The following is a 14,051-nucleotide window of genomic DNA, read 5'->3' on the forward strand; positions in this document are numbered from 1 at the left end:
TGTTTCTTCATGAAGGGTGCACTTAGACTTGCAGACCCTTATGTGCCTTTTCTTTTCTTTTGGATTTTCTTTTGATTTTCTATCTAGAACTACCCTTATTGCTTCCAAGGTCCCAGATTAAGCAGTTGGGAGCCTTACTTCTCTACCTAGCTACTTGTCTGCCAAGGTTAAACAGTTTGGACAGACTTCTTTCTCTATTCTATAACAGAAAATTGAAACATGGCAGGATCCAGATTAGGCTGTTGGACCATCCATCAAAATTGAGTCAACATCAAGCTATGTACACATGTTTTCTCTTGGAAATATGGGATCTTTGCATCACCAAAGCAGAGCATATTTGGACCTTTCTTTGCCAATCATGAAATATGAAACCTATTGGTATAGGTAGCTAACAGTGGCTCCACATGGGGATGGTTTTTCCATCTGAAAGACCAAGAACAGCAGGTCAGAAAGCCTTGGCCCTTGATCTGTTATTACCAAAATTTGAAAATTCGCTCTTTGTATTTCAAAACTAGAGGCTATTACCTCTGTGGAATTTCTGGGATGTAAAGCCCCTTTTCTGCTTATTTGTAGTGACTTCTCAAACTGAACTATTTATCTGCTGAAAGAAAATATATACAGCTGATTATGTACAGGGAAAACTTAGGCTGCACTCATGGATGGTAGTCAAAATAGTGCTTTAACATCCTGCCATTCACAGGACCTTCATCCAAATCAGCTTCATCAAGACTTTTAAGGAAATAAGTATTGTTTCCTTGTATTGCTTGAACAACAAATGGTCCTCTCCAAAGGGAATCAAATTTTCCATGTTTTCCCTTATCTTCCCTTCTTGAATCCCATTTGAGGACTTTGTCACCAACATTAAAATCTTCTGCCTTTGTCCTTCTGTCAAAGGCTTTCTTTAACTTTTCTTGTAAAACTTGAACTCTGTTGTAAACTTGGTCTCTAGTTTGCTGCAAACATATTATTTGATTGATCCTTCTTTGCATATCATTTGGCTCAGCTTGACTTTCTTGAAGTAATTTCATAACAGGGACCCCTAGTGATGAAGGAAATTTGGCTTCTAATCCATAAACTAACTCATATGGGCTGATCCCAATTGATCTCTTGGTTGTTAGTCTATCTGCCCATAAGGCATTGACCAGCTTCTTATGCCAATTCTTCTTATTTTCTTCTAACACCTTCTTTATGATGTTTACAAGGCTTTTATTTGATGATTCAGCCAGGCCATTACCTTGGGGATAGTATGCAGTAGAATGGCCCAAGGTAATGTGAAATTTGTGGCAGAAATTGACCATCTTCTTAGATCTGAAGGCAGCAGCATTGTCTGTTATTATCTTATCAGGAAAACCAAATCTAGAAAGAATATTGGTCTCAAGGAACTGAATGATAGTGGAATCATTTGCTTGTCTGCATGGAACAGCTTCAATCCACTTAGTAAAGTAGTCTTTAGTTGTTAGAATCCATCTATGTTGGCCTGAAGATGAGGGATGAATTTCCCAAATGAAATCCAAGCCCCATTGTTGAAAAGGTCTCTCTGTTGCAATAGGCCTCAAAGGAAGTAGCAGTAACTTTCTCTTTCCCTCAAACACTTGACATTTGTGGCATGAGGTAGAAAACTTTTTAACATCAGAGAACAAGGTGGGCCAATAGTAACCAGCCCTCAATATCTTATCCACAGTGGACTTCCAATACAAGTGTCCACCACAATCACCTGCATGAAATTCTTCCATGATTTTGTTAGTCTCATTCTCAATTAAGCAGTTCAACAATATACCCTCATGGTTTTTCCAAAGCAAATTGCCATCCATAACACAAAATCTTGAAGCTTTCATTTTTAAGAACCTATATTTAGTTCTGGACAATCCTGGGGGAGCACACAGGTTTTGTAGTACATAACAGATATCACAATACCAAGGGGATTGTTCAAAGGCTACATTGATCTTTGGAGTCGCCAGCTCCGGTTCATTGTCCAGCTGGTTTATGTCTAAGGCTTGGAAGTTTGCTTCTGTCATTAATTTGGCCAAGCCTTGCCCTTTTATTAGTTTTGTTGGTTTTATCTCAATATCAAATTCCAAGATGTTGGCAATCCATTTTCCTCTTCTACCCTCTAAGTTTTCTTGAGTGAGAATGTCTTTTACAATGGGACTTGGCACATAAGCTATAACATGGGAATAAAGGATGTAAATCCTAAAGTCTTTAATGGCCTTGACCAAAGCATAAGCTTGTTTCTCCATGATTTGATATTTCAGAGGTGCATCTCTAAGAGCTCTACTAAAGAAAGCAATGGGTTTCTCATTTCCTTGGTCATCTTTCTGTAATAAAACAGCAGCAATGGTATGCTGGGAGGCAAAAGAGAAAATGATAAATTCTCTGTCAAATTGAGGATTTGTTAAGACTGGGGTTTGGGTAAGGGCCAATTTTATACCTTCAAAGGCTTGATTTGCTTCAACTGTCCATTTCACTTTTGAATCCTTCTTTAGCATGTTATTTAGTAATCTGATCAATTCTGCTAAGTTTGGGATAAACCTTCTTAAGAAGTTGATCTTACCCAAGAAGGCTTGCAATTCTTTGATGTTTCTTGGGTGGGGCATTTGTAAGATAGCTTGTATCCTGTCTGGGTCAATTCTTATGCCATCCTTTGAAATAATATGCCCTAACAGCTTACCTTCTTCCAAACCAAATAGAGACTTCTTGGGATTCAAGGAAATTCCATATTTCCTACATGTTAAGAAAATCTGCCTCAAGTGCTTCAAGTGTTCTTGGTCAGATTTTGAGAAAGGTGTGAGATCATCTAAATAAATGACAAGAAAGTCATGAATCTCTTTGGAAAAGGCAATATCCATTGCTCTTTGAAATGTTGCCCCTGCATTCTTCAATCCAAAAGGCATTTTTACATATTTGAAGGTTCCCCATGGGGTTGTAAATGCCATTTTGTCCTGATCATCAGGGTGAACTAGGATCTGGTTGAAACCTGAGAATCCATCAAGTAAAGAAATTCTTGAGGCCCCCACTACTCTTTGCAAGATGTGATCCATCTTGGGTAAGGGGTAATTATCTTTCAAGGACACTTGGTTCAAGTTCCTTAGATCAACACAAAGCCTTATTTCACCAGTTTTCTTTCTGGTAGGAACCAAGTTTGAAACCCAATCAGAAAATCTGATTGGTGCTATGATGCTAGCTTTAAACATTTTTTGTACCTCTTGCTCCATTGCTGGGAGAAGCATAGGATTGATTCTCCTCAATTTTTGCTTAAAAGGTTTTTGATTTGGCTTGAGAGGGATAGTGTGTTGAATAACAGAGGTGTCATAGGATTTTAAATCCTCATAACTCCATGCAAAGACATCTTGGAATTCTTTAAAGAGGTCAATGTATTTAGGCTTCTGATCAGGTGGTAAAGATGCAGACAATTTAATTATCTTGGGTTGTTCTGCAGTTCCAATGTTACACTCTTCTATGGTAGTATTGAGGGGCTGCAATTTTGGCTTCCTGAGAATATCATTTGAGTCGAAAATGTCTTCCAAGGGAGTAAGGCCTGTTGGGAGGAAGTTGTCTCTCAGTTGTATAATTTCAGCTTCATTATCAGCTATCTCCTCACAACTGATTTGTTTAAGTTCTTGTAGATTTTCTTTGTTGAAAATGGTTGGATGCAACATTTGGTTTGCTGTTTTGGGCGAAATACTTGTTTGGTGCTGTTCACCTAGTGTTTGTGAATCACTTGCAGCCTCCATATCAATGTTTAGCCCTGAAAATTCTTGCTGCAAAGTCAAAAATTGATTTATATGGGTATCATCCTCAAACACTTGCCAGTCCTTGACATTGTTTGGGACAGAAGGTCTGTGTTTTACCTCAGCTGTAAAGCAATGCTGGGGTTCAAAAGGAAGTTTACAAGTGCTTGCAAATGTAGCCAAGCTATGAGCATGCAGGTTATGGATTCTAGGAATTTTGGTAATTTGAAATTCAGTGAAGGACTGCAGTAGTTCAGCAGCAGCAGATCTATAAGATCTCGGTCTTTTGTCATTGGTGACAAAATTACCCTTTACTTGTTGGATGACTAGGTCTAAGTCTCCTAGGATAGAAACCTTAATGGCTTGTAAGGATTTTACTAGCTTGAGGCCTAGCAAGAGAGCTTCATATTCTGCCATGTTATTGGTGCACCTGAAGTTTAACCTATAAGCTCGGCCTTCTGCTTGACTGTTTTATTTATTATGTATCCAAACCCCTGCTCCTGCCCCTAATTTGTTGACTGACCCATCAAATTCAAGGAACCATAGGATATCTTTTTTTAGGGAAAAATTGTCAACTGTTATGGGAGTTAGCATCAACAATTAAAGATCTTCGCTTATATTTGGTTTTCCTTCTTGAACTGCTTTGTTAATTGATTTCTCAATCATTATGTCTTGAACAACAGTTTCTTCATTTATATGCTGATCTTGTTTGAGTGTTTGGTTTTCTTCATCATTTGTGGGACCTGTATTATTACTGAAGAGAATATAGGAGTCTATGTCAGAATGGACAACATATATGGGAAAATTTTGAGGTTTTTCTTCGCTGTTGACCATGTATTTCATAAGTGACTCTCTATATAACCTCTTGGGTTGACCAAAGACCGAGATGGTGGCATATGACATGTCTAATTGTAGGGAACCTTGGAGTTTAGCCCCCCATGATCTTGATAATAGCATCCCATATTTAGGTGGGATATCAACAACTACAACATCCATTAGAATTGTTTTATTTGGGTACTGAACAAGGGACACACATAAGTCTTTTATTAAGCCTAAACACTTAACTTGGCTGGAGTCAAATGAGAATAGGTCCTTATATGGTCTTGTAATATCTAGATTCAATCTCTCCATGACTGATTTAGGCATCAGGTTGTGAGAGGCCCCTGAGTCAAACATTGCATTGTGTAGTATTTTATCATGAACATGTAAACTGACATAAAAAGGTAAGATCCTTGTGACTGCTGTTTTTCCATCAACTTCTGGACCGAACAACAATTCTAGGGTGTCATCCAACACATTGACATTATCTTTATTGCGAGTAAGTTGAAGGGACTTCTTGATTTGTTGTTTATAAATGTCATGCTTGGCTAGTTCTGAAAGAGGAATAGCCACCTTCAATTTGCCAACCTCAGCTTCTAAGTCAAAGGGTTTTTCAGATTGGATCTTGGTGTTGTGGATGACAGTCTTTTCCTTGTTCACTAAGTCTTCTTCTTGATTCTTATCTTGATCGTGAGGCTTGTCCTTCTTACTCATCTCTTGAGGAGTGTTACTTGGATTAGGCTGCAAAGGTGATGTAGCCATAGGCTGTTGTTTTGAAGAAAACGGTTCAGTGACTTCTTCAATGGTTACTTCCTTTGTAACTGAATCAGTTGTGTCATTTGGCTCTGTGACTGTGGCTCTTTTGGGCTACTGGCTATCCTTTGTTTTTTCAGGCTGTGTTACATTTATAGTTCTGCTTCTTAGCTTATATTGTTTATGAACTTCATAAACAGCTGTGTCATAGCCTTGTTTAAAGTCAAATGACTCACCCGACCTGGTTTGGAATTGCTGAATGTCATCATCTTTATGATCCTCTTGACTCAGGAAAACTTGTTGCTCATCATTCAGGCCCATCAGGTTAATGTGGGTGTCATCTATTTGCTCATTCGAAGTGGATGCCTCAGTATAGTTTTCCTGGAAAGGAGGTCTTATGTCTGGATCAGAACCGGCCTTGCCAACGTTTGGGTTTTGATTTCTCCTAAAATTGGGATTCCTGATAGGGTTATTTTGTGGTGCTTCCCATGATGACTTTCTTTCAACTGATTCTACTCTATCACCCAATCTCTTCATACCAGTGAGTATTGCATCCAGTTTTTGATCAAAGGCTGAGGGTTCTTCTTTGAAAGTGGTTCTCTTTTCCAATCTTTCCCTATTTCTTTTGGCAATCAGGTTGGCCTCTACTGTGACAACAACCTTTTGGGCATCTTCAAGGGTTTCAGAGGCTCTTTCCTTCAACTGATATGCCATATCAGGGTCAAAACCATCCACAAATTTGTACAAGGCTAAATCAGGAGGAGGTCTTAAATTCTGTGGTATTGCGTTATATACGTTGTTGAATCTTGCACAATACTCCAAAACGGTCTCTTGAGGACCTCGTTTGATTGTATCATATTCACCAAGTATGTGCAGGGGATCTTTCTTTTTCTCCCATCTGTTAGTAAAGGCTTGATAAAGCTCATCAGGGGTTGTGATGGTATTTACAGCCAGTGATCTAAACCAAGTTCTTACGTCCCCTGTGAGACTCTGAACAAAGATTCTCATTCTCACACTGTCATCATCTATTTCATAGTTCTCAAAATGGTTTTGCATCCTTCTGGCATGCTGAATTGCTGTGAAAGGGCCAGTGGAGTCAAAATATGAGATCTTGGATTGGTAGTCCTGGGGCAGAGCTGCAGCATTAGCAGGCAACTGCAGGGGTGCATATCTATTAGCCATATTTGCAGGATTTATAGGATTAACAGGGATAACTGGGATAGCATGAACAACTGGTACAACAGGGGGATTGGGAACGGTAGAAACTAGAGTATTGGTCAAGGGAATATGTGCAGTGGATGGAGGTGTGAAAGAAGGGCTTTGAGATGTGGATGGTGAACTGGGGGAATCAAGGGTAGACCGAAATAGAACCTTGATTGGAGTTGGAACAGGGTTTGGATGAGCTGTCTCAGGACTTGAATCAGCAAGAGTTTCCTGTCCCTGCTGCTTCCTAATGATCTTAGGGATTGTATTAGGATTTTCAAAAACAGTTGGAGGATTGGGGTCAGGATTTGACCTTGTATATCGTGGATTCTTCTTGGGAGCCAGCTTCTGAACTGTGTTTCAGTATGTTTTTTGGAATATTTTTGTGTCTACAAGGGCCAGACAAGATTTTGGAGTGACTGTGTATATCTTAAAGCTAGCATGAAAATTGATTGCAAGCAGCTTTAAGAAATATACAGAGATTAGAAAATCCTGAGGAACTCCCCAGTGGAGTCGCCAATTATGTTAACACCCAGGTTGTTCCCTTTGACTCCCAAGGGAATACGGCCGGGGTAACCACTAACCAATCTTTGGATTACAGATTCTAGCCCAACTGTAATCAGAGAGGGCTCTCTCTTTATGGTTTGTCTCTGTTTTGAGAAGAATTTTAGGCTAGCTATGAGGCTCAAGGTTTGTTTTTTGGACTTGGTTGGGTGATGGTTTCAATCAAGATATATATGTGTTCACTGATTTGTTCTAGGCCATTGGGCATGGAGTCAGTGGTCCTTTAGTAGTTTGGTGTGTTGTGTTGATACAGTAGTGGTGCTGCAGAGCTGGTTAAGTGTCTGAGAAATAATGCTTTGAAATTGTGATTGAGTGTGATGTGTCCAGTTCATGAAAGGCAGTTAAGAATCTTCCAATAAACTGATATGCAAAAGAAGTGAAAATATTATTTAGAAGCAGTGAAGAATTTCTAGACAACCTTATTATAGAATTAATGAAAAACATGAGCATTTAAGAATTCATGTCCATAGTTAATTCTGAAGAAAACATTTACAGCAATAAACGATTGAGCAAAGGGTGTAACCAAACATATCCTGCACTATCCTTTTTCTCTATTGCTAGATTAGTGAAACATGAGCATGATTTAGTAACATAAGAAGACAGAACAGAGATCAAGGAAAACTTATTATTTCATCAGACAGCACAAGAATTCTGCAACAGCACGTATGTCATCAGCAAGACATCAAAGTTCCAGGAAATCACTGAGCTGGTCCAGCCCTTTGTATTAGATAATCTGAAAGTGTACAATAGATTTGCCTCAGAGTGAAAATCACCAACCCCTTATGCGTTGCTAAGGGGGGTATATATACAAAATTTACATAAGGAAAGTATCAAAGAAATGAGTTAATGGCTCATTAATGTTATGCCAACTCCTGGAGCCTTGTAGCTGAGAAATTTAATGCTGTAATAACTCTTCAGTGCTTTAGCTGTCCAAAATAGTCAGAAACTGTTGACTTGGTGGCTGTTGGAGTCGGTTGAGGGTACGCTGTCCAAAAATCCGCGTATCTTCTTATCCTTTGGGCTAGCTGTCGTTCTCCATGTGCTTAGTCACCTTTCAGCTGCCTTAAATGCTAACTTTTTCTGCTGTTTGTCTTCTAGTTAATTGGAGCTGGCAATGACAGAGTAACTGGAGCTATCGTGGCAGAATTTGAAGCATTGCTTGCCACCAATCCTCCTTGGGCAGTTGATGTCATCTAATTTTTATCAAAGTTTCGTCGGCCTCTGTATATCTGTAAAAGTTTAGAGGAGTTTCAAAAAGGTGATTTACCTCATTTTCAATAAAAAATAGGCCTTCAAGTTTATCGTATAGGCTCTGTCCTGTTGGTGGCCCTGTTTCCTCAGATGTACTGCCAGATGCAGTGATTTGATTTTCAATATAAGTTACCATCCTGTTGGTAAATTGATCTCGGGAGATCAGTCTTCCTGCACCGCTTAGTAGGCTGGGCAGTCCCTTTGCCTGCAACACTGCCATCTTGAATTTATACTCCTCCACATCAGCCTGTATTTCATAGCACTTCCTCTCCACAGTTTGTACATAATTTCTGAGAGTTAGCACCTTTTTGGCTGTGAGGACAGCCTCTGTTCTGTTGACAATGCCGATGGCTGCCAGTTCCTCCTTTTCTTGCCTGTTCAAGAAATCTATCATTCTGTTTGCCTGTTCAGGTTTGTCTCCCAGTACTGCTTTGGCCCTCTGAATTTCTGTCTGTGCTTGGCCAATTAAATCCATCTGCTCATGTATAGTTTTGATTGACCTCCATTGTTGAGTGATGGATTGGCCAATTTTGGCCCATAGAATTCTTTTTATCTCAGCCATGGCACTCTCCAGATTTAGCTCTTTCTCTAAGGCCTTTATCTTTTCTTTTAGGGCCTTTATTTCTCTGCCTTGCTCTGCTACAGTCACTTTTGATTTATCATACTTGGCATCCAGTTCTGCCAATTTTTCCTTGGCCTTTTTTATCTCATTTGCATGGAGCTCCATTTCTTTGATGGCCTTAGTCAATTCTTCTACGCTTGTGCTGGAATCTAGAGCTGTTGTTGTTGTTGCTGCTTCTGTTGTGGGGGGCACTGCTGCCTCTGTAGTTGTTGCTGTTGTTGAAGTAGTTGGAGGAGCTTGGGATGTAGATTCTCCCTGCTTATCTTGTAATGCTCCTTCAAGCTCTTTCTCCAAATCAAGGACCTTTTGGTTTAGCTGCATTATGAGGTCCAGTTGCTCATCGGTCTGCTTTTCCTTTTGTAGCTCTGTTGTTTGAGGGTGCTCTGTGGGCAGCAGCTTTAACCTCTTCTTTAATGCATTCAGGTCATCCTCCTTTTTCTTCATAAGGGCCCTTACACCCTTTGGATCCTTAGGATCATGTCCTAGGTCGATAATAATGTCCTCAAGTGATTTTATTCTGTTGTCTCTGGCTAGGGAGGACATTCTTTCAAAATCCAACTGAGTGTTGGTATTTTTAGTGATTCTTTCAGCTCATGGGCCATGGTTGCCCTGTCCACCAAGGTTGCATAAACCATCTCTCCAGTCTGTTTGTGGAGTTCAATTTGGTCCATGGGATGGATGTCTTTGGCTAGGACCTCCACCCTTGTCTTCACATAATCTACCCCTGATTTTGGATTGGGCACTGTAGGTTTGAAATGGCTGAGGATCATTTTCTCCTCTTGAATGTCATATACAGACATTAGCCTTTCTTTTTGGGCTGGTGTTGCATTAAGAAATTGTTTGTAGACTTCCACCCTCAGCAAGTCATTCTGTGCCTTAATTTTCTTGAAAGAAGCCTTAGTGCTTTTGGGCTTCTTACTCTGCTGAGAGGAGGAGGACACCTCCAAACCAAGTTGTAATCCTTGCTCCTGCTGAAAGGAGCTTGTACCTGTATGCTGGCTGCCCTCCCTATCTTTCCTTGAACTGTCAAGGATTTCTTCAGTGATGTCTTCTACCTCTGGGGAATCAGCTCTTTGCCTTTTGGTCTAGGGTTGTTGGGAGGATCCACTAGCAGGAGTGGACTCTTCTCTGTCTCTTTTTGTACCCCTCTCCTCCTGTGCTGGGGTCTGCATAATTGGAGCTGTTTGTGGCTCAGTTTGTGGAGGGGGAGTCTGCTCTTGTTGCTGCTCTGGTTGCTGCCCTTGTTGCTGCTCACTTGAAGGGGTAGATTTTTCTTTCACGGTTTCCTCTTCAGCACCCATTATCCCTTTCCCTTTGTCTGTTCCTGGTGCTGCTGTAGACGGTGCCTGTGTGGCTGGTGCTGCTGTAGACGGTGCCTGTGTGGCTGGTGCTGTTCTTGAGGCCGAGGTCCCTTCTCCTGCTGTATGCGGTCTTTTGAAGGGTACCTACTACACAGAATCTAGGTCAAGAGTCTTTTCCATTTCTCTGACATTCTTTAACATTGTCTCTTCTTCAGTTAATTTTTCAATTAAAGTATCGTGCTGCTATTCTTGCTGGTTGGCATATTTTTCAATGTGTGGATATTTGTAATGCTTATAACCTAGTAGCCTGTACTTGACTCTTCTAGCAGTAATGAAGCCTTCAGGGTCATAAGGGACCCACCGGAAACTATGTGATAGCTTGTATTTGTTTCTGAGCATTAGGTCAGCATCCTCCCATCCTTCTTTTTTATTCATGATGAAGGGGCCCACCTGGTGCTTGAACTTGAGATGGGCTTTCTTTTTGGAGCTGTGAAAGTGAGTGAGGTCAGATTGAATTAACTGCCTATAATACTCCAAGGCAAATATCCTCATAGGCACATATTTTGGGAGCCTGTATGGACAGAGCTCACAGCCATAGACTCTGATGACTGTATGCTCCTCATATAGGTACCAATCACCTATTTTGTAATTTTTGGAGAGCTGCAGGACTTTCTGTATTTCAGTTGATATTCTGGGAGGAGGGGACCTCATCAATAAGCAAGAGACAGGGTATACAAATTGGTCAATAAACTCACAATAGGAATAGGGTGAATTTTGGACTTGGTGATAGACAGATGTCCAGAAGATAACAGATCTTCTTTCCCCTTTATAATCCAGCTTTTTGATGTAGTATGGAAAAACCTCATACTGATAGTACATAAAAAGGTGGTAGATATAGGATGAGTACTTGAAGACACCCTGTCTGTCTACTTTGCACAGCTGATCATGAATCTTGTTAGCTATGAACTTGGCAAAGTTATATTTGCGGGCAGGGGGTTGGCCTGGGCTGTAAGCGGCTAGCAATACCAGCATTGTTTCATCCACATGCTCACTGGTTCTGTATCCCAACACATAAGCAATCATGTCTAGCAACAGTCTGCCTACCTCAGTAAAATAGACATCCAAGTAGGGAGGTGGCCCTGCAGGCTGACATTCAGGTTTCATAAATGTCCTGGTGACCTTCTGAATATCCTCACTGGTCATCTTGGCACCAGTGTCCAGCAGATAATTCATGGAAAATGGGAACAGCAGCTCAGTTTTATCAAAGTGGAGCATCTTATTGATAGTTTCAGGATTAATGTGAAAGAGGATGCTCCCAGATGGAGACTTAATAGCTCTTTGTTGCACATCATAGTTTTCAGCACATAGGCGAATAATCTCAGGAAAAACATTGACAGAGGGGAGATAGTAGTATGGCAGATTTGACTCCCATATCCCATATGTATCATGACCATTCAGGTAGTCATCTCTTAATTGCCTGAAGGTCTGCAAGAAGTCCCTGTTACCCACAAAGTCTTCAATGAGGTAGTCCCTGTCAGCAAGAGGCAAGGACTCCAGGTCTTTGTTTGGTGCATTTAAAGGAGCAACACTGAGGGCTGAGGGTGCAGGAGCAGCCATTGTGTAATATGATTTTGAACAAGGTGAGAGCAATGGTTTGCAATGTTGTTCAGAGCTTGAGTGACAGGCTCACTGTAGACAATGCTTGAAATCTTCTTTATAGTGGAAAAGGCAGGCTTGGCAGACTTGTTTCTGTTGTTTTTGGTAAATTCACAGGGATTGTGAATTGCTGGGCATGATTGCAGAGGGTGAGCTGGCTTCAATTTGGTGACATGCAGCCTTGGGCCTCCACCCGGCAAAAGGGAACAATGCCGGGCAAGTTCGAGGCCGAATTTGTAAATTTCAACCGTGAATTATCGTTTTAATACCGAATTCTCCAGGCCAAGGGTAATGCAGGTGGATTTAATGGCAAATTAAGTAACAGACAGTGTGCATTTTAGGATTTGACCAATGCTTATGGGAGAATTCGCGTAAAAATGGCATGCATAGGGGCGAAACAAAGAACTTGCGGTGAATACCTGGAAAAATAACACAGAACACCTTCGAGCCGAACAAGGAGAGCTCACTGCAGCTAAATTTCCAAGTTATAGCGGCCGCAACTTCGAATTCGATGGCTGGGAGCAATTTCGCGGCAAACAAGTCGACAATGGCTGCGTCGTTTTTGCGTGAAAATGACCACAAACGGCTAGTTCGGGCATTTTTAACGACAAAATTGGACAAAACGGGTCATTGGCGCTTTTTCCGCCAATGACGTCAGCATGACGTCATGGGGGGCCCGAGTACGGAGGTGACGTGGACGCTGAGCTGGAGGCCAGTGTGGCTGGACGAGGTGGCAGGCGGATGCGGTGGCAGGGCCACGGGGCGCGGGGGCGGATGGAGTGGCATGACATCATATTGACGTGGGCGCTGACGTGCGGGAGGGGTGGTATCGGGGAGGCGGTAAGCGGTCTCCCCGCACCGCTTTTGGTGATAGGCGGTATCGGGGAGGGGGGCTCCGAACAACCCCAGCGCGTGCCACGCGTCCCGGGTACGACCCCCAATACCGCCCTTCCCCGGATGTTAAAGGGAGGTAGGTCGGGATGTGAGATCGACCGCCCACCGTTGGATCGGGGGCGGCGGCCATCGGACGGCTGGCGGGTACTGTCGTCAACGGCGCAGCTTTGGGTTGGGTCCCGCCCTACCATTAAAATATTCCATTTAATATTTTGGGCGCAGGACTATAGGTTTAATGGTTTTTTGTGGGTTTCTTTTGGTTTTTGGGTTAATGTGTGGGGGGAAAGAGGTTAAAAGTGTTTATGCAGAGGGAAAGGGGTTTTTTGATGAAAGCTTTTGAAAAGAGGGGAAGTGAGGGCTTAAGGGGAGGTTATTACTCCTAACCAGAGGTTAGAGTAATCCCATGACAGGGTTGACCATAGTCCCTGGTGGACTAATGTCTCCCTTAGACAAACTTATTCAGCTATAGTGCTAACAAGGGGGGATATTATACATGTTTTGGGGTTTATACACCATGGTGTTACAATAGTAGGGAAAAGTGGAACATAGGGGATTTAGATAATAAGAAGTTAGGGGTTAATATGAGGGGGGGGGGGGAAGGGATGAGAGGGTGAAACACTAAGTTTATATCAAAACAACTTAGTTTAGAGAGTAGATCAAAATAAAAAGATTTTTAGACAAGAAATGTGGCTCTTTTCAGGAATAAGAACCAACATAACACCTTAAAAGCTTTCATGAATCACAACTGATGAAGGGATGTTAATAATGAATGTGAAAGGGGGGAAAAGGAAGTTAGTGATGCTCCTTTGCTTTGCTGTAACATAATAGAGAAGAGGAGCTTCTCTATTCACTGATATTCCTTTGCAAACAGGTTATCAAGCACTCACTTGAAAGGAATAACATTTCTGCAACCCCATCTGCCTACCCCTCTATTTCCTAGCATTTTTTGTTTCTTCATGAAGGGTGCACTTAGACTTGCAGACCCTTATGTGCCTTTTCTTTTCTTTTGGATTTTCTTTTGATTTTCTATCTAGAACTACCCTTATTGCTTCCAAGGTCCCAGATTAAGCAGTTGGGAGCCTTACTTCTCTACCTAGCTACTTGTCTGCCAAGGTTAAACAGTTTGGACAAACTTCTTTCTCTATTCTATAACAGAAAATTGAAACATGGCAGGATCCAGATTAGGCTGTTGGACCGTCCATCAATATTGAGTCCACATCAAGCTATGTACACATGTTTTCTCTTGGAAATATGGGATAT

Source organism: Pinus tabuliformis, chromosome 1_1 (assembly GCF_031772625.1).
Source record: "Pinus tabuliformis cultivar Carrire ecotype Pingquan chromosome 1_1, CPIR1, whole genome shotgun sequence".
NCBI classification, from domain to species: domain Eukaryota; kingdom Viridiplantae; phylum Streptophyta; class Pinopsida; order Pinales; family Pinaceae; genus Pinus; species Pinus tabuliformis.